Raw genomic sequence first — 26958 nt, 5'->3', positions numbered from 1 at the left:
AATGTAAACATAGTAGTTAAACGTGAGAGAAATAAATATGAAAATATAAAATGCTTAAAGATTTACCATTATGATAGTATCCATTGCAGTCTTCAGTTTGTTATAGTGTTCATTGTACTTTTAACTACCTGAATTCTGAATTTAAGAGACCTGATTTAAATGATGAGTGATTTTTTAAAATTGTCATTAGAAGAAATTGCTTTTAACTCACTTTCATGAAAAGCATGATAAGCTAAAGAAACCTGTATTAATTATTTAACAATTGGAAAGTTTGGGTAAATAATAAACAGGTGGTTTTTATGTTTAAGTCATTACGTCGAGCTGCTTAAATATTCTATCTCATTATAGCCTTACCTATAAAACAAAGATATTGAAAATCTATAACTCACATAGTTGTAGTGAGCATTAGATAAAGTGGCACATGTCACAGTGTCTGCCACATAGAAAACATCCAGTAAATATTAGTTTTAATTATTGTTTAACTGAATAGATTGAATCAGATTATACTTAAGCCTGAAGTAAATGTACTTCAGGCTTAAGTACATTGTAGGAAGTGTTAAATTAGGCTTTTCAGTGTAATCTTGAATTCTTGATATGTGAGTATTTCTGTGTGTAGGGTAAGGTAGTCATGTTGGATAAGAGGTGGATTGTAATCTAGTACTTCATTGAGTCTACTTCATCAGACAGCTGAAATTACAGTAACATCATGACTAGAAAAATTGATCACAGAAAATAAGGCCAGGCAGAGCCTTAGGAGGGGTCATGAGATGGTTCAATTGTATCTGGTCAAGTATGAAAGGAAAATAAAAAGGCAGATGACTGTAACGGGTGATATGGGAACAAGACAAATTGAGGGATATTGATGACAAACCTCTTCTACTTATTATACTATATGTGACAAATAATCCATATTAGTGAAAATGTTTCTCATGAATAGTTTTATAGATTAGGAAAAAATCACTGATCAAACTTCTCTATTCTAAGGGCATCAAGAACTTATTTTTTGAGTGCCAAAAATTTGTCAGCCTCAGTAATAAATATGCTACATCTATTGCCTTATTTAATTCTTAAAACCATGATATAAATCAGGAGCCCCTGAGAGTTTAAGTAGTTTTCCAAAGTTACATAATTGGTAAATGGCAGAAATGTGTTTAAGACAGACATGCTTGATCTAATATTTCAATCTTTGAGCTTTTGGAAGTTGACTCTGTGCCTGAGCTGGTAAACCTCTCATGATATGTAGGTTTTGTTTGCATGGGTAACCAAATAGTTATCAGTGTATAATTTGCATTCTACCTCATGGAATTATGGGCAATTTTGGGCATTCTGGGGTCAGACTTGCATTTGTGGTCCCAGTGGCCTGAGGATAGATAAGTTTAGAGAAGTTTGAGCTGATGCCATGATTTTTAGGTATATGAATGGTAGATTCTTCCTACAACTCTCTTAGAAACTTTCTACAGACAATAGAGCTCTAGCTTTAAGTTAGCACTCCCCTACTCACCTCAGGGAAAAAAAAAACAGTGAAGCAAAGGAAGAAAGTGAGAACAGGCTGCTGTGTGGAGTTGCTTCATAGTCTTGCTTCTCTCATATAATAGAGGAAGACTTAAACTAAACTTTGTGAGCCATTGACACCACAGGTCTTCAAGTGTAAGCCACCTTCCTGGAAGAAGTAGCCTTAATCTATTTGGTCACTATCTAATATAACTGGTGTTTATGAACCTTGGGAGAATGAGGGCTTTAACAGAGCCACTAATAGGAGCTGCTTGAAACTACAAAGACCAGAAGCCTTGGGAACTTTAAGCTATAGGTGATAGAGCAGAGAGAGCCCTTTGATAGTGATAATCACAGGCAGCTGCTGTCATCCCAAGCTGCAAGCATAACCAAGAAAAATGAACTAGTAGAGTAGTCATTGGGAGCCTACCAACAACTTATTTTATTTTTAGACTTAGCCAATTGTAACTGAAGATAGAACATCTGGCTGAGGGGGCCATGTGCACCCCTCTTAATCATCCCAAAGAACTGCTCTTGTAAGATGGTATGAATGACAATCAAGGTCTACTTACATTCGAGAGAGAGAAAGATTTTAACAACCATACTATCATCTATCTATCTATCTATCTATCTATCTATCTATCTATCTATCTATCATCTATCTATATCTATATATCTATCTATATCTATATCATCTATATCTATATATCTATCTATCTATCTATCTATCTATCTATCTATCTATATCATCTATATCTATATCTATATAATGGCTGCTATAACAAATTACCACAAACTAAGTGTTTTAAAACAGCACACATTTATTATCTTCCTGTTCTTCAGTTAGGAAGTCTGACTTAGATTAAAATCAAAGTGTTAGCAGGGCTATGTTTTTCTGGAGGCTCTATAGGAGAAAATCCATATTCTAAAGGCTGACTACACTTATTAGTTCTTGGCCCCCTTCCTACATATTCAAAGCCAGAAATATTAGGTCAGTTTTTCTCAAATCATATCACTCTATTTTTCTTTGCTAGCCACAACTCCCTCTTATGCTTACTCTTTGGACTTCCTCTTTCACATTTAAGAACTCTTGTGGTTATGTTGGGCCACCCACACAATCAAGGAAAATCTCTTTATTTTTAGGTCAGCTGATTAGCAACCTTGATTCTATCTGAAATCTTAATTCCCCTTTGCCATGTAACCTAACATATTCACAGGTTTCTGCAAATAGGATTTGGTCATCATTGGGTGGCCATAATTGGGCATATCACACCTGTCTCTCAAAATGGATTTCATTGACGAGAGAAGAAATTCCCACAAGTAAAACTGGTAGAAGAATCAGAAATTTTATCTGAATGCTCCAGTCAGTTACAGACTTGCAAATCATGCCCTAAGATAAAGATGTTTGGGGCAGCATAAAGAGACATGAACCTGCCCTCAATAAGCCTGAAGAGAGTTGGTAGGAATAAATTCTAATCTCAGAACCCCCCCAAAGATGTAAAATTTCAATTGTAATAAATGTTACAGTGATGAAGTATGGGTTCTAAAAGAAGGAATAATGACTCACTTAGAAAAGGCTTCCCTGAGGAGGTGTTAATTGAGCTTAGATGTAACAAGATAGTTAAACTATATTAATTTTTTTTAAAAAAAAGGGAGATGAAAGATGGCAACAGCCTTGGTCCAGGCAGAAACAGGAATGAACAGAAAAAATGTTGGGGAGTATGAGGGATGTTATGCATAATGAAGCTACGGAAGAAGACAGAGCCGGATCTTATAGAGTCTAGTCACTACATTCACTACTTTAACCTTGTTCTAAGCTCAGTGGAGTTTCACTGAAGGGTGTTAAACAGAAGCTTTAAACAGAATATGTGAAACTGGATATTTATCTTTTGAAAATATCACTTGCTACAGTTTGGTGAATAGGTAATATATGCTGATAAAAGAGATTTGGCTTTGGATGGTGAACAAACAAGGCAATATATAGATAATGTATAATCAAATCGTATACTCGAAACCCATATAATTTTATTAACCAATGTCACTCCAATAAATTTAATTTTAAAAAAGGGTATAACAGACTCATGGGCATGGACTATAGACTAGCGGTTACCAGAGGGTAGGAAGTAGGGAAGAAGGAGGTAGGTAAATGGTTAAAGGGGGTCAAATATGGGGGGGGGGTAGGGGGAGGGTAAAGTGGATAAAGGAGATCAAATATATGGTAGCTGAAGGAAACTGGACTTTGGGTGGTGAACACACAATAGAATATACAGATTTAAAATTATAGTGTACACCTGAAAATTACATAATTGTATTAACCAAATGTTACCCCAATAAACTTAATTTTAAAAGGGGGTAAAAAGGGGGTTTGTCAGCCTAAAGAAGCCAAGTAGATCCAGAGGGATCATTTGGGAGCCTGTGACATGGTCCTGATGAGAGGGGGTAGTTGGTTTGGTAAAACTTTAGTAGTCACCATGTAAATGGGGAAAAATGGACATATTGAGAGTTATGTCAGAGGTAAAATCATCAGGAACAATGAAAGTATTCAATACAGGGAGATGATGAAGAGGAATATGCTGAGTATGATTTCTGGGTCTCATGAGTTGTGGAATTTGGCCAGGTAGTTTCTTGTTTCAGGTCTTCTGTTGTTTTTATCTCCAGAGCCTTAATTTATCTGAGCCTGCATCTGACCACATTCCAAGCTCATCACCTGTATCACTGTCCCTATTGTCTTGAAAACTATTACTTGCTTCGTCTTCACGTTGGACTACCTCCTGGCCTTTGAAGTTGGCTTCCGCTCACTCTGCTATAGATGACCACATTTCATCTTTCTTTGCCAAATTCTTGAGACTCGTGCTATTTGTCCTTTCCACTGACTCAACCCAGCAGACTTTTGCTACAGAAAGCACTTGTTAGTGATAACAGAAGATGATCTTCTGAGACCTCACTATTGCAGATTTTGCCTTATATTTCCAGTTTGATTTTGGACACAATCCTGGAAACTTCAAAGTATAACTATTATGACTGTTCCTGCTATTCAGATATTAGTCATTAGAGTTGAGCCTCATCACCACCTGATTGGCTTTAATATTTCATAGTGTTCAGTATTACACTGTCTCACTTTTCTACTTCTTCTCCAAGGACATACTGGCCTGGATGATTTGGTTTTCTAATTGCCATTTAATTATAGCATCGTTGCTCATTGTGCTACCCGGTGATGATTCCTAGTCTGACTATGATAATTCTTAGTCTAATTTCATCTGCATGTGAGCTCTAAAAATTAAATTTTCACCTACAACATTCTCAAAATAACTGAACAAGGACTTCCAATTGGACTTTGATGTCAAAGGACTTTATCAATTCATAGAATAACAAACAACCAAATTCATAATGGAATTACTAAGGACTGCACTAATCACTTTATGAACATTATTCTTATCCTTCAACAATTCTGTAAGGCAGGTATTGGTACTTCTATTTTACAGATGAGAAAAAACAGACACTTATAGAAGTTAAATATATTATGGTAGCTGAATAACTTTGAGCAAGGTAAATTATTTTCCCAAAGTTACATAGCTCATAACTGATGGAGCTGACACCAAAGATCTGTGTTCCTTTCCTTTACGCTTGTGTGCTTCCCCCTGGGCTATATTTATCCCTTTAAGTAAGATCAACACTATTTTGCAACTCTACGCCATTTCCCAAAGTCTTCAGTTCCTTTGGCTTTGGAAGAGTAGATGTATCGAACCACCCATTCTTTTAACACTATAGCAAGCCAGTGTACATATGGCTATTTAACTCATAGCTTGGAAGTAGTTGTTGCTGCCATTGCACCAGGGAACTGCTCTCACTTAACTTCCAAATTAATAGTCTCCCATTTTCAGGCCTCTTCCTTCCGATCTACTCACTATGTGGATTGTTCTAGCTAAGAAAGGCTCAAGTATGACACTGCTGAATGATCTTGGAACTATACTCTTTCTCTGATCCCAGCAGCTTTATTATTGTTTTATATTTTTGTTTAAATTGATTATTTCTTAATTTTGTGTCCAGAACTCCTGAGTAAACGTATTTCTGATTACTTTCCCACAGATTGATTAGTTGTGCTTTTCTAAAGAAATATCATTTTCTTCTTTTTACTTTGTATTTGTAATTTCATTTGATCTATTTGTATTAATTCTTAGTTGCCTGGTGTGTGCAACAGCTTCCAAATTTGTAACATCTGCAAATTTTATTAACATACTATGTGCTCTTTCACATCAATGTTAATGTTAACCATCAATAATCCAAATATTAGAGAATACAAGAGCTTCATACCAATGCCTGTGGCCCTCAAAAGAGATCACTCCATATTCTGAACTTTGCCATTTGTCATCACTTTTTACTTATAACTATTCTGCTGAACTGACATTCATGTGATTGCATTTTCTAAAAATTGAATGGTCATTTTAAAGCAAGATTTCACAGTTGTATCTCTTATAACTACATAAATGTAGTTTGGGGCTTACTCTTAAGTTTCGTGTAAAAGTTATAATTAAAAACGTTCTAACTATAAAAGTCTTAAGAAAAATACATAATAAGAAAGAATTTATGTAGTATTTCCGTATTCCTAATGTATCTTATTACCATTAAAAGTCATTTTACAATTACTCACTGACTTGGATCAAGTGTATTATTTTTTAATTGGAGAAAGAAAATTAATATTAAATATTATTGTACATCAGTTTGCAAAACATGTGGATCCTTTAATGCAGATGAATGAGAGCTGGGATTTGATGAAATTTCTAGTTGAATTCATTAGCAAGTTATACCTTTATGTTTTCATACTCATTTTCTTGTGTAAATATTTCTTTGCGAAAGATACTTAAGGATTTAAAATACTTTATTGGAATAATTATTCAGTTGTTAGCATCATATTTGTGATAACATTATTGATAGGGTGATTGTTTTCACTTTAATGAGATCTGTTTTTAAAGACCTCAGTGATTCCCATTGTAAAAAGAAATCTCTCTTTCTTTTTAAAAATCCTACTCTGCCCTATGCTTCTTTCTGTCTCTCTCTTTTTTTCCATTCTCATTGTCTGTTTTATCTCATTTGTAGAATTGATCATTTTGGGACTCACTTCTGGTTAATTCTAGAGCCTTTATATTCATAAAACAGCAGTGCCATGTTATAAGGGAATTCCACTCATAATTCATTAATTTTTTCATAACATATTTGAACAACCTTTAACAAATTTAAAACAGCAGGCAGTAATCAGAGGAAACCTATGCATTCTTAATTATTATATTTTATATGAGAATAGCTTCATTCTTCTGGCATAACTGTACAAATTTCAACTCATTTTCACATGAGGCCTTGAGATAGACTCCATGTAAGAACTTCCTTCCATTTAAAAGGTAGGAAAATTTAATAAAATCAATGCAGCTTATTTGTCCAAAGTCTTGCCTATGTGGTATTGAAGTGAAAGCTAGAGATTCAAAGTCATGTGTGCCCATGAACAAAGGATATAACTAAGATTTACTATAATAAAGGCTATTTTCGCTGATTTTTTTTTTTGGCTAAGAATGGATAATAAATAACTTTTTGAAGTAAAAGTAGTATCAAGGTCTATGTAATTTGGAAATGAATGTGATGTAAACATTACTAGAACTGCCTAATCAGATAAGCATCACTTTTTTATTTTTGGAAATAGGCAGTTCCAGGCTGATGCATCTGTTCAAGTAGTTAAATAAGGATCCAAGTTGCTTCCAACTTCTTGCTGTCATCTTAATAAGAGGGTTTGGTACTCACAGTCACAAGACAGGTATCATATTTGCATTCTAGACAGAAAGAGGAAAGAGCAAAAGGGTGAAAGAAGTGTAGCTAAGGCTGTCCTCTTTCATCAGGAAAACACTTTTCCCTAAGGATCTCCCCAGTAGACTTCTTTTTACACCTCACTATCTGCAAGAAATTCCGTGAGGTAAAATTTTTTAATACGATGACCAAAATTAAGGTTTAGTTAATAAGATAAGAGGTAGAATGGATTTAGGATGTCAACAAGAACAATCTACTACAAGTCCTATGACATAAAAATCATGTACTTCTTATAGGACCTCTGTCCATGAGATACATAAAAAACAAAACAAAACAAAACATGCAACGCCACTAGCTTCTTTGTTCTAGTCTAGCTTCCCAAAACCTTTTTGGCACCAGGGACTGGCGCTCCTATGAGAATCTAATGATCTGTGGTGGAGCTGAGGTGGTAATGCCAGCACCAGGGAGCGGCTGCAAATACAATTGAGGCTTCACTTGCTTACCTCCTACCGTGCAGCTCGGTTCCTAACAGGCAGCAGACAGGTACCAGTCCGTGGCCTGGCAGTTAGAGATCCCTGTCTAGTCATTCATCTGTACTAGCAAATCATCTAATCTACCATTGCCAATCTCTCATTATAAGTATAAAAAGGTTATTCTTCTGAACTGACATTCTGAGAAACAAAAACAATTTGTGCACTAGGTGGTGAAAACCTTTCACTACACAGAATTTGAGCCAGTTTTCTTGACCTTCTAAATGGAAACCCTAGAGGAAGACCTTTCTTTATAGCTACATGCACCAATGTAAATGGGGCTCGAGTTGTCTAGGAAAGGAATATTAAAATTATGAATTATGCATCCCTATTTATTCAGAAAGCTGCTAGAAATGGACTGAGCTCATCCCTGACTCCTCACAGTTTTGGAAAGCAGTATTATACAGAGTTTAGGAGCATGAAGGACTTGGGAAAGAGGCCAGCTCTGCCATTTACTAGTGCTGGGGTCTTTGGTAATTTAATAATATCTATTAGCCTCTATTTCATGATCTCTAAAGCAAGGCTCCCCAATCCCTGGGGCACAGATGTGTGAGAGACTGCATCAAGATTCTTATGCAAAAATAAGATGATTTAGCAAGTCAAAGTATCAAGTAAGAAGAAAAATTTATTTAGAGCTCAAAATAAAGAGCTTAGCAGGAAGTTGAAAAATAGTTATCTTAAATAAAACATCTTTGATGATATAAAATAATGTAATTAATAATAGTTCATGAGATTAAAAAGTGAAACTTTTTATTTAGTCCTTATGGATTCATCTTTAAAGGTCAATCAGATACTTTAAAAATAAACTTCATTGCGATTTCAACCTTGAAATCGGTTGACTCTGAAGCTTAGGTTAACTCTGAAGCTTATCGAGTATAGTTTATTGAGTTTATTTTTACATGGAGTGTATACAAATGTATTGATAAAGATGTTTATTAACAATAAATGTGCCAAATGATCATTCTGAGTAAATTAAATCTTGTAAATTGCATCACAATTTACTAGTTTTAGGGAAATTTGTTATGTGAAGAAGTCTCCTAATAAATATAATCATCATTTTTCTTTATATTATTTATAATATTCTAATTTGTGTAGTTAGAAGTACACACGTAAATAAGTATCAGATGGCCATGTGACTGGAATTACCCTCAATTTTAGTTTTGAGCTCTTTTTAGTGAGTGCATCAGGGTTAATTTTGTTTCTATATTTGATAATAGCCAGACATAGTTATGGTTATTGCTTAGGATATAACCTTACCAAATTACTGTTGCATGCTATGCACTTCAAGCATTATTCCGAGATTCCCCAAACTATAATCAGGCAATCTCGTGTGTCTAAAAATTAGTTAAGTGATTCTGACTAATGTTCATTCATGCTAACTTGGCCTTATTTAAAACCAAAAATGAAAAACATTTCTAACAGATTTGACACTCTGTAACTAATAGTTAACCAATTTCTCATTTGTCCTTCATAAAATTAAACTAGAACGAGACCTATCTGGTTAATAACTCCACTTTGTTACTAATGTTAATAATGAGAAGTTTAATATACTCAGAAGGTACAGTATTCATTTCTTATTATACTATATCTTACTATTTCAATGTCATTAATGACCACAAGTATCTTAATTTTGATATGTATAGATTTATAAAATAAGGATCTAGTCTTAGCCTACATACTTATGTAACTATAACATAATCAATACATAAATCCTTACCTAAGTGAAATTGTGATTATTCCTCGCAAAGTTTAGCATTCTTTCCAGTTTTGAATTAGTTAAGAGTAACTTTTGATTATAAGCAAAATATGAATGCATGAGTGCCATTAATTACTCAGCAATAGCCTAATATTTCCAAGAAAACAATCATTGAAAATTTTAAGGAAAATGGATATTTTATCTGAACAGAACATCATATGAGTGTCTTCACACTGATAGCAAATAAAAGTTATTGCTTTGTTGTTTAGTAAAAACATCTGGTTAAAATGTGCATGGATTTTATTTATTAAAGAAAGCATACATGTAATACAGTAATATTAGCATCAGAAAAATTATTCGAAACTTGGAAATAGGCAAATGAGATTAAAAGATGTTCTTTCATTGCAGTACTTGGCTTGACATTCTAGTGGCTGGGTAATTTTCAACATTAAGAGCAGAGATTAAGTTGTAGATTTTTTTCTTGGTGGGAAGAGATGCAAATAAATATCTGTCCAGTGAAATAAATAACCTCAAATGTTTTAAATTTTGGCACTTTTGGACACTAACCACTTTTATATCTAATGTAACAATTTATCAAAAAATTTATTTGTTAAATTGGTTGTATGCACTAGGTTCTCAAAAAATTTTTTTCTTTGGATTAGTTTTAATATCTTACTGTTTTTTTCACCAATTACTAAATTTAATAAACCCTTGATATGTTTATTTTATATTTACCTGAATATCATGATATTCCCTCTTTGAAAATTATACTTTAACAACTAGCAAACAAAATGAACAAGGTCAGAGAAAAGCTCTTATATTCTTCCCTTTATTTTCCTTTCATAGACATTTCTCTTTATTTTTTATATTGTTTGTAACTCTTAGCTGTTATTTTTTTTTCATTTCTAACTTGTAATTAAAAAAAAATTTACTGTTCCAAAATCATTTTAGAGATTTTTATCTCAAAGTCTTTCTTTTTCTGTTGAGAATGAAGATCAACCAAATAATGTAAGACTATCAAGAATTAGCAGGGCACTTGAACATGCAGGAGTATCAGTATTAATGGTGCATCACTCCAAAGCAGGCATTAGGCATCCACTTCTGGGAAAATGGCTATATTCCTGACTTGTTTTCATTAAAAAAAAATTAAGGCTTTATTTTTTTTAGAGCAGTTTAAGGTTCACAGCAAAATTGAAGGAAAGATACAGATATTTTCTATCAACCCTTCACTCTATTCATTCATGGCTTCCTTCATTATCATTATCCCTGACCAGAGTTACAATATATGTTACAATCTATGAAGCTACATTGACACATCATAATCACCTAAAGTCCATAGTTTATATTAGGGTTCTCTTTTGATGTACATTTTATGGGTTTATACAAATATATAAAGACATGAATTCACCATTATGGTACACAGTATTTTCACTTCCCTAAAAATCCTCTGTATTCATTCTTCCCCCTCTGACCCTATCTCTGGCAACCACTGATCCTTTTAGCACTGAATACTATTCCCGTTGTCTAGATGTACAACAATTTATTTATTCATTCAACTTCTGAAGGACATCTTGTTGTTGTTGTTGTTGTTGTTGTTTTCCCCAAGTTTTGACAAGTATAAATAAAGCCGCTGTAAACATCACCATGCAGGTTTTTGTCTGGACATGTTTTCAACTCTAGTGTAAATATCAAGGAGTAAGACTGCTGGATTGTATGGTAAGTGTGATATGATGTTTAGTTTTCTAAGAAATCTCCAAACTGTCTTCCAAGGTAACTGTAACATTTTTAATTTCTATCAGCAATGAATAAGAGAGTTCCTCACTAACATTGGTGTTGTCAGTGTCCTGGATTTGGGCTATTCTAATAGGTATGTAGTGAAATCGTGTTTTATTTTGCATTTCTCTTATGACATATTATGTGGATTTCTGACTTCTCTGTCATTTTAAACATTCTTGTAGTTCTAGCTATGAGTAGTTCTGATTTAATTGAATCCAGAACATTTACATGAAAAATGCATGCTAAGTCAGACAAGGGTTCAATCAGGGAACAAGAAGTCAAAGTAACACAGAAAGCAGCTAAAGTAAGGCTGCTTAATTACCCATGGAACAAAGAACTCCATTGATGTTAATATATGGGATCATTTAATTATCCATAAGATTCATCCCTATACAGCAGCAGGCCCAAGCCTTTTTTGGCACCAACTTCCTATGATAATCTAATGCCTGACGATCTGACATGGAGGTGAGGTGGTGATGCTGGCTCTGGAGAGCAGCTGTAAATACAGAAGAAGCTTGCTCACTCAACTGATGCTCACCTCTTGCTGTGTAGCCCAATTCCTAATGGGCTACAGAATTGTAGCAGTTCATGGTCTGGGGATTGTGTACTCCTGCTATATAACACTCTGGAAGCAGTCTAGAGCATAGACTGAAGGAGCTCTCAAAGATAATCTGGTGACTCAGGACTGTATAGGATTGACTGCTGTTCCTAATATGACTGTTCTCTGGAAATTAGGCCCTTGCTTTCTTTATCTTCTAATTTATTTGTGACTATCTTATTGTGTTAAACACTCCTGTTTCATGTTCCAGCTCTGTGGTAGTAGGTTTCTACCTTAATCTCTGGTTCTCCATAACTTGATTTTTCTATTTTTCTTCTGTTTGTTGTTGTTGTTGTTGTTGTTGTTGGTGGTGGTGGTGGTGGTGGTGGTAGATTATCAGAAGAGTATTCAATACCTCTTGCTTTTAGTGACTGCATCTTATACCTACATTTCAAGCTTCATGTTATTCTTTGATGTCTGTCACTGGCCATCTGTCTTCCTTTACTCCTTCTGGTTTGTAGACATCCATTGGTTATTTGCATCATGCTCTATATTCTTTACCCAGTCAGATTTTTCACTGTGAGTTGAGACATTTTTTTTTATTACGATGTGCATTCCTGGTTTCCTTTTGTGGCATACCCTCTAACTCATATCCACATGTACCTGTCCTATCCTAGAGGCTGAACTTATTTGCAAAGCTCTCATTCTTGGAGAATGACCTCTTCTTCATCATTCTTTAGCATCAGTTATGACAGTTTCCAAATAAACAGAAAAAAAAAGCAAAAAATATATATTTTTTCTCTTTGTTCCCACTGGCATCATAATATGTGTCCCAGGGGACTTCACATAGTTTATTGGTAAACTCATAGCATTTAAGTTTATGATATAGCAATGTCTATATTTTTAATTCTGATATAATCACATTTCATTCATAATATGTTTTATTGGGAGGATTGTTCATCGGGTGCATCGTTGACTTCCACAATTCTCTTGAAAATGTTTCTGACAAACCAGATAGCTGGGGTGGGTAGTACATGTGATCCATTGCATTAATAAACTCATTTCTGTATATTAAAACATTGAAAACAATGATATAAAGGTAGTCTCTTTTTCTTTCTTTTATCAAATAAATAACTGGAATAATTTCTCCATTCATTGCAGTCAAATAAAATTTGTCAAGGTATTTCTGAATTTTATTCCTTAATTTTGTTTCTAGGATCTTTGCTTAATTTGTTTTTAATAATCATAATGATAATGAACTAATATCTATCATTTAATGAGCCAGACATTGAACTAGGAAATTTAAGTACATAGTAACTTTTAATTCTCACCACATCCTTTAAAAATGCTAATATTTTTATGCTAATTCTAAATGAGGCTGAGCAATTTCTTTGCAGTCACAAAAGTTAGAAAGGAACACATGTCTACATTCTTTACACTATGCCAAACCCCTGCTTTCATGAAGAAACCTATTAATGGTTTTCATAAGGATAACGGTTACCACGAAGATGTAATTAACTTCCTTAATTTTACACTTTATAACTTCTCTTTCTGTGTCTCCTAGGAAATCAGGGGATGGTACAATAAGAAACTATTTTCACATTTTCATTTAAGAATGATCTTCAATAAGCAAGATATGAGTATCCAATCCCCAGGCCTAAAAACTTTTTAAGATTTTTCAATATATTCTAATCACCTTTTTCAGAAAATTATTTATTATGTACTAGAGAAATTTTAAGACTTGAGATTTTGATAACAGCAGCAACACATGTATAGTGCTTTCTATATACCATGCTTCTTAAAAAGCCCTTTACAAATATTGATTATATAACCTTCACAACAACACTGAGAGGATGGTACTATTATTATGCTTGTTTTATATGTAAAAAAAAAAACTGAAGCAAAGCTAGTAACTAACATGCCTTTAATTACACCAATATATCAATTCGACTTTCTCCCTTTCCTAAATTTGATTAAAAATGTGAATGGCAGTTTCTCTATTCTGCGTTTTAGTAATGTGCTGCCTCTGGAATAATATGGCAACTCCTTGCATATTACTGGGAGCAGTGACTGTGTGAAATCTTTTTTTCTCTTTTTAATTCTAAACTCATGATTTTATGAGATTTAGAATGCTAACATATAATTAGATGGCTGAAAAGTGGTCTAATGCATGATTCAGTTTTTCGGGAAAACAGAAGATTAAAAAAACAATCACTTATCTATCTGCATCTGTCTCATTGGCACTGACCTCTACCCCCTTTCCTCATCTTGTTCACTTTTTATTCCCATTTCCTGACTGTGTCCTCCCCACTTTCATTGTAAAGAACATCCCGAGTGTCTAGAAGGCCTTATAGATTATCTTCAACTGGACATATTTAGTTCTAAGGTCCATTAATACTCTGAGTATTGAATAATATGTTTGTCTGATCTTGCATTTGAATGCATTTTCCTAATATCAAATTTCCAAATTGTTTTAAATTCTCCATTAGGATCATTTGGGGTCTTTAAAAATGTATGAAGTTTTGATGCCTCTTGATGTGAGTCTGTCAGTCACTGCCGATGACTGTAGTCAGAGGCTCTGATGATGAGGATGAGAGCTTTTGCTGGACTTAAGCAGAAAACCGTAGAGTCTTCAATGGCCTAAGTATACTGTAAGATGTGTCTAATTTAATGCTTTTTTTTCAGCCAATTCAGTTTCCTATCCAGACTGTACTGTTTTTCCTCAGTCCAGTGAATTACTGGGAAAAAATAGGGAAGCAGGATAAGAGAAAAACACTTCTAAGCATAACCCTATCAACTTTCTGAAATGTGCACCAGAAATGATCTTGAACCTTGATGAAAGGTGTTTTAAAAAATGTAAAGATAAATTTTTTAGACACAATTTAAAAAGACTACTTTTCTTCAAAATAATTCCAAAATATAGTTTGATTTAAGAAAACATCCAGAACAACTCAACAAGAAGAAAGTGGCAGCAGTTCAAAAGTCCATTCTGAAACTCAAAAGATGAACCATGCTGGGTTGTTAGGTACTTCACTTTTGTTTTGAATTATAACCACAGAGAACCAGGCTGGATCGATTCAACAAACTGTGCCATTTGTAAGATTGTCTTTAAAGGGAAAAGGAAAAAAAAAAGCTTTAGGTCTTTCTTTCCAGTGCAGTATGAAACCAAAATTTTTCAAGGCCATTAACTACTCCCCAAATAAAGCAATACTCTTGGTAGCAATACAGTGCTCATGCTTGCTGAGACAAGTTTACTAGTGCGGGATGTCTGGAGTATACTGAAGTTTGAGGTATTTGTTTGGGGATGAATGGTTTCAATTTATGGCCTGACCCAAAGATTTCAACATGTGTGGATTAAAGTGAATATTGTTTGTAACCCTGTTATAATCATATACACAAACACTTCTGTATGTTTAAATTAAATGTATAACATGCTAAAACTTATCAGTTATTATTTAGCATTTATTTTTCAAGTCGGTATTATATTAGCTCAGGATGACTTCAGTAGTTGCTACCTTTATGACACCTTTAGACATATTTTTGAGTTAATGTTATTTTGAAGCTGTTACACATTTCTCATGTGAACACAGTGATTTCGCATTACTTTAAAATCAGATGGTAAGTTAAAATAATTAAATCAATGCATTGAAATAATGTACATGCAAATGATTTTCTTTATTATTGTTATTAATTTTTCATCTTCAGGAAATAATTCCTGATATTATCATTTCAGAGGAATTCACTGAGGTTGGGCAGAAGAGGACTATATGATTCCTGATCTTATGATAATGCTGACCATGAAGGACACCCCCTCCCTATTTCTCTCCTTTCAAAGAGAGACACTTCAGTGGGCACAATACAGCCATAGGTTCAGGATATTATACTCCATAACAGGACTTCTTTTCATCCTGCAGGGAAATAGGCTTCCATTATAACCCTCAACTCTAGGCAAGAACAGTTAAAGACTGAATTAAGCTATTGCCCACAATTGCAAAAAATTGGATACAACATCTTTTTCTTCCTTTCAAAAATATAATGACAATACATAAGGCATATTTAAAGTGGAACAAATGTACTCAGCAGGCTGATGAGAGCATAAATCTGTCTGTGACAACTGTAATAGAGTTACAAAGGTTATTTCTTGTTAATCAAGAGTTTAAGTCTTAGTTCGAATAATCAACTTTTGTAATTTTTGTTTTTTGAAAATCAAATCAAACTTCAGTTTTATCCTACAGATTTGATACTACACACCTCCTTTTTTAAAAAATTACTCTTTATGTTTGCTCACCTTTAATGTAAATGTACCTTATGGATTGTTGAACTTTCTAGAGACTCCTGCTGTGTTGATTAATTGCTAATGAATGCTAATGAGGGAGTAAGATGAATCTACACTATGATGTATTTAAAGAATGATTGATTTGATTTAGCACTGGCTGTCCAGAGAGTTCTTACCACAAGAGCAAGTCCATAAATATATGCACATAGTGGTTGGCAGTCTTCCTCTGTGACAATGGTCTTTTAAGTCAAGTTCCTAGGTTCATTGAATCAGAGAAAAGACTAATCTTTTAGCTTTGGTAACCGAAATAAATTTTCTTGTTACAAATGGTACTTTTGTTAATGAGTTTAATGAAAAATTGATAATCGGTGCATATTTGTTCAGATAATATTTGTCTGAATTTTTAAAGAATAAAATTGATTCCAAATACAAATAGGCTATATTAAATATGTTTGGGATACATGTAGTTAAATAACAAATTAACTGACTTTGTAAACATGACAGTGTATAGTTGTCAGTTTAATAAATATTCATGCATTGGTTCATTTAGAAAAGGTATTGAAATCTTAGAATCAGATTCTATGATTCCAATGAATATGATGTTAGAAGTGAATTTCTATTATTTATCCAATTTTGTGACACATGATTCCAAAACTTTCCTAATCTACTTGGTGAAAAAAATAAAATAAATAAAAACCTCCTTGAGTCCCTCTCTTCTCCTGATGAAGCAACTCTGAAACAAACAAAATGGTTGGAGGTTAAGGAATGTTGGGTTTTGAGGGGATCAACTAAATTATAATGAGATATGAGAGATAAAACAAAAACATGTCAGATGAAAAATTATTATTATTCATAAAGCTGATATTGGAGACTGTGATTTAAGTTTGTGACAAGAGTAGGTTTCATAGAATAAATGGTCAGATATAATCTCCTAGGCACAAGTAGCATTGACGACTCATGGTCTCCTCCCAAAGGGGCTTACCCTGTGTTTTTTGCAGGATGGAGAAATAGAGGAACAAACTCACTTCCTTTAGGCAGCGATTGCCTGAATAATAAGTGAGCAGCAAGGGCTGAATAATGCATGCCTGATTCATTTTCCAAATTCACAAATCACATAAGGCAGTCTCTCAGCTAAGAGAGGAGAGAGGGGAGGTACCAAACAAACAAACAAAAAAAACCAGGAGAGTAAAACCCCTACACATGGAAGGAATGTTAGGAAGATATATAGGGGAAGAACATTACTCAATTAAAAAATGATTTTATCTACCTCAAGTCAACTAAACCCATTAAGAAATTAAATGAAAAAAAATTAAATATTATCATGACAAGAGAAGAACCTGTCATGAGTAGTGTTATCATGACCATCAACTTTGATAAGCATGGTCTCAGGTACATACCATAGTCCAAGAATATATAAGCTCAAAACATATTTCTTGAGATGTGTATCAGGGTAAAAAATTTAAGAATATAAAATAAAATAAAGGGGGAAATTGACATTAAAAATTATAATAAGTGTTATCTTCATGAGAGTAAGATACATACATTTCTAAGTGACTAGATATTAACATACAAATTCAACATAATTTTTTGTCTTCTTTTCTTTAAATTAATTTATTTTTTATGGTGATTAGTTAACTAAATCTAATACTTTCAGCTTTACACTTTAACAGTAAGGCATATATATATTTACACTCTATCTTTGCCTCCAATAGTTAGATTTCCTTCTGTCCACGCATATTTGACCATGTTTACCCATCTACCTCCATCCTCCTAGCCCACCCCCTACTCTCTGGTAACCACTAGTCTATAGTCTATGTCCATGAGTCTCTATTTGTTTGTCCTGCTCATTTGTTGCTTTTAGGATTATATCTCAGATATAAGTGATATCATGTGATTTTCAACTTTTTCTGTCTGGCTTCTTTCGCTTAGCGTGATTATCTAGAGGTCCATCCATGTTGTCCCATATGGTAGTATTTCATCTCTTATTATGGCTGAGTAATATTCCATTGTATATATGTACTACGGCTTCTTTAGCCAATAATCTATTATAGGACACTTTGGTTGCTTCTATGTCCTGGCCATTGTGAATAATGCTGCTATGAACATTGGTGTGCAAATGTCTTTTTGGATATGGGTTTTCAAGTTTTTGGAGTAAATACCCAGTAGAGGGATTGCTGAATCATTTGGTAGATTAATTATTAGATTTTTTTGAGGAAGCTCCATACTGTTTTCCATAGTGGCTGTACCAGTTTGCAGCCCCACCAGCAGTCTATGAGGGTTTCTTTTTCTCTGCATCCTCTCCAACATTTGTTATTACTTGTCCATTGATTATAGCTATACTAACAGGTGTGAGCTGATATCTTATTGTGGTATTTATTTGTATTTCCCTAATAGTTAGGGATATTGAGGAGCTTCTCAAATATTTTTTGGCCATTTGTATGTCCTCTAGGGAGAAGTATCTGTTTAGGACATCTGCATATTTTTTGATTGAATCATTTGTGGTTTTGTTACTACTGAGTCGTATGAGCTCTTTTTATATGTCAGATATTAGGCCCTTATTGGAAGCATTGCTTGCTAATATATTTTTTTTCTATTTGAATGGTTGTCTCTTTACCTTATTGGTGATTTCTTTTGCTGAGCAGAAGCTTTTAAGTTTGATGTAGTCCCATTCATTTATTTTAGCTTATACTTTCCTTGTTTTTGAGGTTAAATTCATAAAATCCTCTTTAAGCCCAAGGTCCTTGAGTTTAGTTCCTATGTTTTTTTCTATGCGTTTTATTGAGTTAATTTTAGTGTGTGATAATAGACAACAGTTTAGTTTCATTCTTTTGCAGGTGACTTTCCAATTTTCCCAAAACCATCTATTGAAGAGGCTTTCCTTTCTCCACTGTATGTTTTTGGCATTTTTTCAAAAATTATTTGCCCATATAAATATGAGTTTACTTCTGGACTGTCAATTCTGTTCCATTGGTTTGTTTTGCTGTCAATACCATGCCATTTTGATTATTGTCGCTTTCAGCATAATTTGAAGTTGGGCAAAGTAATGCCTCCAGCCTCCTTCTTTTATCTTAGCATGGATTTGGCAGTTAGGAGTCTTTTGTACTTCCATATAAATCTGAAATTATTTGTTTTATTTTTTTTAAAAAAATGCTGATGGGATTTTGATGGGGATTGCATGAAATCTGTATAATGCTTTAGGTAATATGGTCATTTTAACTATGTTGATTCTTCGACCCAAGAATATGGAATATCTTTCCATTTCTTTGTATATTCTTTGATTTTTCTTAATTGGATCTTATAGTTTTCATTATATAGGTCTTTCACATGTTTTGATAGATTTATTCCTAGATACTTTATTCTTTTTATTGCAATTGCAAAAGGAATTAATTTTCCACTTCTTTTTCTGACACTGCATCATTAGAATACAGGAATGCTATGGATTTTTAAACACTGATTTTGTATCCATAAAATTTACTGTCTTTGTATTGTTTCTAGTAGTGCTCTTGTGGAATCTTTAGGGTTTTCTCTGTAGAGAATTATGTCATCCACAAATAGTGACAGTTTGACTTCTTTGTTTTCTGTTTGGATGCTTTTTATATCTTTCTGATTGCACTCACTAGGACCTCCAATGTTATACTGAATAACAGTGGCAATAGTGGATAGTGAATAGTGGATAATAGTAGACAGATAGTGGGCTGAAAGTTTGTCATATAAGGCCTTTACTATATTTAAAGTACTTTCCTTCTATACTGATTTTGTTAATTGTGTTGATTAGAAATGGAAGCCGTATCTTGTCGAAGGCTTTTTCTGCATCTATTGATATGATCATGCGATTCTTACTTTTTAATTTGTTTATGTGGTATATCATGTTACTCAATTTGCATGTGTTGAATCATCCCTGTGCCCCTGGGGTGAAGACCACTTGATCGTGGTGTATAATCTTTTTCATATGTTGCTGTATTCGGTTCGCTGGTATCTTATTTAGGATTTTTGCATCTGAGTTCATGAGAGATATTGGTCTGTAGTTTTCTTTTTTTCTTTTTTCCTGTTATCTTTACCAGGTTTTGGTATCAAGGTAATGCTGGCCTCATAAAATAAGTTAGGGATTACTGCTTCCTCTTCGATTTTTTAGAAGACTTTGAGGAGAATAGGTATCGAATCTTTCTTGAATATTTGGTAGAACTCAATGGTGAATCCATCTGATCCTAGAATTCTAGAATTTATTTTTTGGTAGATTTTTGATGATTGTTTCAATATTTATACTGCTGGTCAGTCTATTTAGATTTTCTAGATCTACTTGATTCAGTCTAGGAAGGTTGTAATTTTCTAAGTACTGGTCCATTTTTTTCTGAGTTATTAAGTTCGCTGTTATATGCTTTTTCATAATAGTCGTGTATAATTCTTTGTATTTCTGCAATGTCAGTCTTAATTTCCCCTCTTTCATCTCTGACTATGTTGATTTGTGTTCTTTCTCTCTTTTCCTTAGTGAGTCTAGCCAGGGGTTTTCAATTTTATTTACCTTCTCAAAAACAGATTTTTGTTGTGTTTATTTTTTCTATTGTTTTTTTGTTTGTTTGTTTTCAATTTCATTTATTTCTGCTGTAAGTTTGATTATTTCTTTTATCTGATGATTATAGGCTTCATTTGTTCTTCCTTTTCTAGATTTTTAAGATGAAGCATTAGATTCTTTATTGGGTTCATTTTTGATTTCAGAGATAGGCCTGTAATAATATGAACTTCCTCTTATGACCGCTTTTGCCATGTCCCATAAGTTTTGATATGTTGTACTATCATTATCATTTATTTCTATGTATCTCTTGATCTCTTTTTATCTCTTTTCTGACCCGGTTATTCTTCAGTATCATGCTGTTTAATCTCCATGAAATAGTGGTCTTCCTGATTTCTTTTTACAGTTGATATCTAGTTTCAAAGCATTATAATCAGAGAATATGGTTAGTATGATTTCAACCCTCTTATATTTGTCGAGGCTATCTCTGTGTCCCAGTATGTGGTCAATTTTTGAGAATGTCCCATGTGCACTAGAGAAGAATGTATAAGCAGCTGTTTTGGGATGGAAAACTTTGTAAATGTCAGTTATGTCCAGTTGGTCTAATGTGTCATTTACGGATATTATTTCATTATTGATTTTCTGTTTGGATGATCTGTCCATATCCAACAGTGTAATATTTAGGTCCCCTACTATGCTAGTTTTCTGTTCTGCTTCTCCCTTTAGTTCTGTTAGTAATTGCTTTACATATTTTAGGGCCCCCCGTTTGGGAATATAGATATTAATCCGTGTCATGGCATCTTTGTGCATGATTCCTTTGGCATTATGAAATGTCCCTCAGTATCTTTCTTTACCTTTTTTATTTTGAAGTCTATTTTATTTGATATTAGCACCACTACTCCCACTTTTCTTTGAATGGCATTTGCTTGAAATAGCCTTATTTCAAATATCTCTTTCACTTTGAGTATATATTTATCTTTGGAGCTGAGATGTATCTCCTAGAGGCAGCATATGGTTGGGTTTTGTTTTTTTGAACCATTCTGCAACTCTCTGCCTTTATACTTGCGAGTTCAGTCCATTTACATTTAGGGTGATTATTGAAATATGAGGTCTTCTTGTAGCTATTTTGTCTTTTGCTTTCTGGTAGCTTGGTGTTTTCATTTTTTCCTTGTCCTTGTGTTTCTGTTTTATTTATTTTGGTTGGATTTTGTGAGTTTTCTTCCTGGTTCTTCTTGTTTTATGTTATATACTTCAGTTCTGAATTTTCATTGTGTGGTTACCATTATGAATATGTAAAGTATAGTTATATATATATATATATATATACACACACATATATAGTCATCCATTTTATTCTGCACATGTTTATCTTCATTCCTCTTTATGAATTTGGATCTTTGAATTTTCCTATTTTCAGCAATTGTTGTCTCAATTTGTTTCTATGTATGCTGAACCTTCATTACTATCTTGCTATAGCAATCTCTTTTTATTATTTAAGCTTATAATGCCCTGTTCTTAGTAAGAGTTGCACTCCTCTGCTTCTGTTAGCCTGATAGTCTCCTTATTCCTAATTATATATTTTTGTTGTTGTTATTTTGTTTTAGATGAGCTGACACCTTTCAGTATTTCCTGTTGTGTAGGCCTCGTAGTGGAGAATTCCCTCAATTTTTATAAGTCTGGAAAGGTCTTTATTTCTTCTTCATATCTAAAGGAGAGCTTAGCTGAATACATTTTTCATTGCTGGTAGTTCCTTTCACTTAAAGCTTCCACTCCGTTCTGGTGTATAAAGTTTGTGTTGAGGAGTTCAATGATAATCTAATGTGTTTTCCTGGTGGTAGTTCTTGTATTTCTCTTTCATTATTTTTCATTCTTCAGTTTCTCTCTTCGTCCTTCTTATTTATTTCTAGATTTCTTTTTGATATCATTGATCCTTTCTTCCATTTGGTTTATTCTATTTCTCAAGCTTGCTATCATTTTTTTACCATTGCAGTGTGTGTGCGTGCGTGTGTGTGTGTGTGTGTGTGTGTGTGTGTGTTTTATCTTCAGAAGATTTCTTTGGTTCTTTTTGAGGGTTTCAATCTCCTTGCTCTGCTCATCTAGTTGTTTTTTCAATTCCTGAAATTATTGATATAACTTGTTTAGGAACTCACTAAATTTTTTCAAAGGTACCATCTTGAATTCTGTCATTTAAATTGCATATTTCTACATCCGTAAGCTTATTTTCTGATGATTTTTCTCTTTCTTTCTGAGATGCCTTGTTGCCTTGGTTATTTATGGTGCTTAATGGACTATTTCTCCACCTGGGCATTAATGGAAATATATTCTGCTTTTTTTCCAGAAAGATTTATTATATAAAGGTCTCTCTTTAGCTTGCTGCAAGGAAGGCACTCTTCTTTTGGTTTCCAGTAGGTGGCCTCTAAGCCTCTTGGATCCCTGCTTTATATAAAGCCTAAATAATGTTCTTTTATTTTCTTGTAGATATTCGATCATGCTCGTTACCCTCAGTTTCAGTCTCTGTCATTGTTAGCAAAAATTTTGGTAGCATTTACTCAGAGTCCACTGTGGCTCTGTGGTGTTTGGTCTCAGAATGTATAGTGAGATGGACCCTCTGAATTTGGGGTTGGAGGCTGTGGCTCAGTCTCAGTTTTACAACTGTTTCTCTGTCGTCTCACTTCTCTGCTTTCTACCCTGATGAGTGAGCCCTAACGCCGACTGCTTGGAACTCACAACTGTCCTAGTTAGGGTTGTTCAGAGAACTTACCACATCATCTTCTCTCCCCCTCCTTCTACAGGGATCTTCAATAGCTGCAAAAGGCAACTTTATTTCTCCCAGTCCACCACCTGACACCTGGAGTTCTGACTTGTGGTAGTTCTTATGCACAGATCCCCTGCTTAGCTGTGCTGGTGTGAAATTTGGTTGTTTTTTGTTGAGTTTTAGTTGTTCAGCTTTTGTTGTTCCAAGAAGAGATCTGGGGATGTTTCTCACTCCACCATGTTTCTCAGATAATCCCAGGAATTTATTTTTGATACTCTTTTTTATAGCTGAAGTATTTCCTATGTTTTCACTCACAGACTCCTGATATCCGTCTTCACTCAGAGAGGGGCAGCCCCACAGCTGGGGCTGTGTTCATAGGTCCAGCCAGGAAGGGGCGGCTGTGCTACACCAGCTCCGGCACCTGCACCGCAGTTCCAGCTCCGACTTGCTCTTCCTCAAGATTGGCCTCACCATTCTGCCTGTCATTTCTCTTCTAATCTAGCTATTTTGCCCTCGTAATTTTATACTATCAAATATAATGAAATATATTAATATTGCTTATGAATAACTAAATAAAGATTATGCAACTTAGAGCTATATCTTATTTTGTTGACCAGATTGAATCAGTTTTATAATCAAATGTTGCTTATAAAAGTTTTTACCTAGGAAAAGTTTGCAATTTTTTTTATCATATGAAAGTAATTACATATGCTGCACTTAATTGTTTAATTATGTTGTTTCAAAAGACATAGAATATAAATTTTAGCTAATACTTTACATCATTGCATTTGTTTATAAAGTTTATAGAGTTGGAGTATAGAATTGAGCTATTGTTTGATGGAAGATAGATTTGTAAAATACTAATTATTTTACATTTAAATCCATTTTAAAATCCATATACTATGCAATATCTATATGTTACTTACTTTTTTGAGAAGGCCTTTCATATATTATGTTTTATTTTTTCTCTGGTATCTAACATTTTATTTAGAATTACAGAGTATAGCTATTACTTTAGAGCAATTACTTAGAATTGTAATTGTCTTATTTTTTTGTTATTTTATTTTTTTAAATTTTTATTAAAATATAGCTAGCATACTATATTATATTACTTTCAGGTATACATGATAGTTATTTAAAATTTATATGACTAAAGAAATGATCACCATAAGTCCAGAAACCATCTGATACCATATAACACTATCATAATATTATTGACTATATTCCTTATGTTGTACATTACAATCCTGTGACTTGTTTTATACTTGGAGATTTTATTCTCTTTCATCATCCTCCACTTTTTAATATGGGAATAATGACATACGATGCCAGGTAGATAATTGCCTTAATATTAACATTATGTTGTAGACAATCATTTGGATGATGCCCAGGCATTACTTTTTGGAAATATTGCCTAAATATTCTTTTCTTAGCATTTTAAAGATCAGATGGGTTCTACTTTAAAGTGAGGCTTGATTTTCTATAAGTTTTCCTATTTTATAAAATTTACGAACTTCTTTTTATGTTATGTATATGTGAATGTGATATCTTTCGCCATCTAAACATGTGTATATATTTTAAGGTGATAATATATAGTTTCATTCTTTTATGAAAAAGAACATTTACAGTATAGGACAATTCTGGTCAGTACCTATTTGAATCTTTATCCAACTCATATAGTATAGTATAGACTCCTGATTTAGGATAGTTTCAAATAATATTTTCAAAAAGTTTTCACAGACTCAATATATGTTTTATTATTTTTTTTTACTTTTTAAATACACATTTTGAAAGGATTAGATACTATGTAACTCCACAAATTTAGCACGGTCATGCCTAAAAGAAAAGTAAATAAGTACAACTTTGATTCTCTTTTACTGAGTTAATTACCTTTTCTTAACTAGAGAAAATGCATTAATATATCGTATTAGTCTTTTTTAGTCATCCAAATAAACTGATTAGGCCAATATTCTCCCAGTACAACCCAGTGCATTTCTTTTTTAGATTTAAATTCCATCCTGGACATTGAAAAAAAATCATGTCTACTAAATCTGATATTCCCATGATAAAAACTAGTTTGCACCTCTTGGCTTTTTTACCTTAAATAGCTTTAAATATTTACTTTTGTCTTGACCTGAGAATTTAATTTTTAACTGCACTGTTCTGACTCTTAAATATTTCTAAATCCACCATGAAACATGAATATGGACATTACTTTAAAGTAAATAAATTCTTTTTTTCTAAGTTAGGTTCTTATCATGTGTGACAATCTAAATTTAATTATCATTGTAAGCCCATGCTATACCCTTAATAACTTTGGAGTTAAATTCATCTGCCAAATTAAATATTAAATAATTACATAGAAAGAGAGAACAAGTATTAAGTGTAGGCAATAGCTTTTCTCAGGTGAAAGCTGAAATACAGAGTCAATGGTGCTCTTAATGATAGGAATTACTTAGAAGGTTGTAGTAAGAACAGAAAGATGGTACCTAATTTATATTCCAGGGCATGATAAGGTAGATTTTAGGGGAGTGTTTTGTTAAAAGATTTTAATGTAGCTAGAAAATGAGAGCAAGAAAAAGAAGAAACTACTACTTAAGAATTGTGTGTTTTGTAACAAGCATCTTCTATACATGATAATCCTCACAACAGATTCATTTCATAAATGTGAAATTTAATGATGTTTAGTGACTTGGCCATGGTTAACAAAACTATAGTAGAAAACATTTAAAAATTTGTTTTAGGAGTTATTTAATGCATTTTCTTTTCAAAGTACTTATAATTGATTAGAAAATTATTAGGGTACAAATTAAAAGAAGTAATAACAAAGATAACAGATATAGGATTATATGTGTCTAATAAAAAGTTTATCCACCTCTATCCCACTTTCGAATAAGCACTTTAAGAACTACTAGAAAGGATTAGGCATTCTGTTGATCCTATCTACTAGTTTCCTCAATAAAAAGGACAAATATAGTTGTCTTCAGAAAATCTAAAGGAATTCAGCTCACATTTTTTTCAAAAGCTTTCCTTTGAGTTCCAGTCAAAACAGAAACATTAAAATTATAACTAAATTATAGAACATTTAACCTGGACAACCATCTGAAGATTGGGTGAACATACTATAACTATACTATAACTAAGGTTGTAAAGAGAGGCTGCATCAAGACTGATAGGATAGGTGGAGATGTAAATCGGGCCAGCCTTACACCCAATAGTGGTGGTTGAACATCACAGGGGATATCCCAGGTTTGAAGGATACCTGGAGGAGCAAGGTCCCAACCCCATGCCGTCTTCCCCAACCCAAGGTTTCAGCGCCAGGAAGAGGAGTCCCCACAAAACCTGGCTGTAAAAAATCAGTGGGGATTCCAAACTTGCAGATGAAACAGAAGGCAGCTAGAAACCCAGATATCCCCTTAAAGGGCCCACACGCAGACTCACTTGCTTATAGGCACTCACCCTGGGCCCCAGTGGAGGAACAGCACCTTGTGAGGCACCAGAGACATCCAAAGAAAGGCTGAGTTATGTGGCTTGAGGGTAAGGGCTGGAGGAACAGTCACTATTACCTTTGTGTTGAGCTCTTCTCCTGTACAATCTAA

At 33.6% G+C, this 26958-nt stretch overlaps 1 long non-coding RNA gene across 1 annotated transcript in view; it reads left to right on the top strand.

Moving 5' to 3' along the window:
* The window catches only part of LOC118611990, a 109447-nt gene extending 85497 nt beyond the window's left edge, over positions 1-23950 (top strand). Inside the window, exon 2 of the long non-coding RNA XR_004954613.1 lies at positions 23677-23950. This is a non-coding gene — a long non-coding RNA (uncharacterized LOC118611990). The remainder of the gene's footprint in view (positions 1-23676) is intronic.
* Positions 23951-26958: the final 3008 nt, after the last annotated feature.

Source organism: Rousettus aegyptiacus, unplaced genomic scaffold (genome assembly GCF_014176215.1).
Source record: "Rousettus aegyptiacus isolate mRouAeg1 unplaced genomic scaffold, mRouAeg1.p scaffold_m13_p_15, whole genome shotgun sequence".
In the NCBI taxonomy this organism is placed as follows: Eukaryota; Metazoa; Chordata; class Mammalia; order Chiroptera; family Pteropodidae; genus Rousettus; species Rousettus aegyptiacus.
Note: the sequence above shows the minus strand (reverse complement) of the source record. Positions and strands in the feature narration are given on the sequence as shown.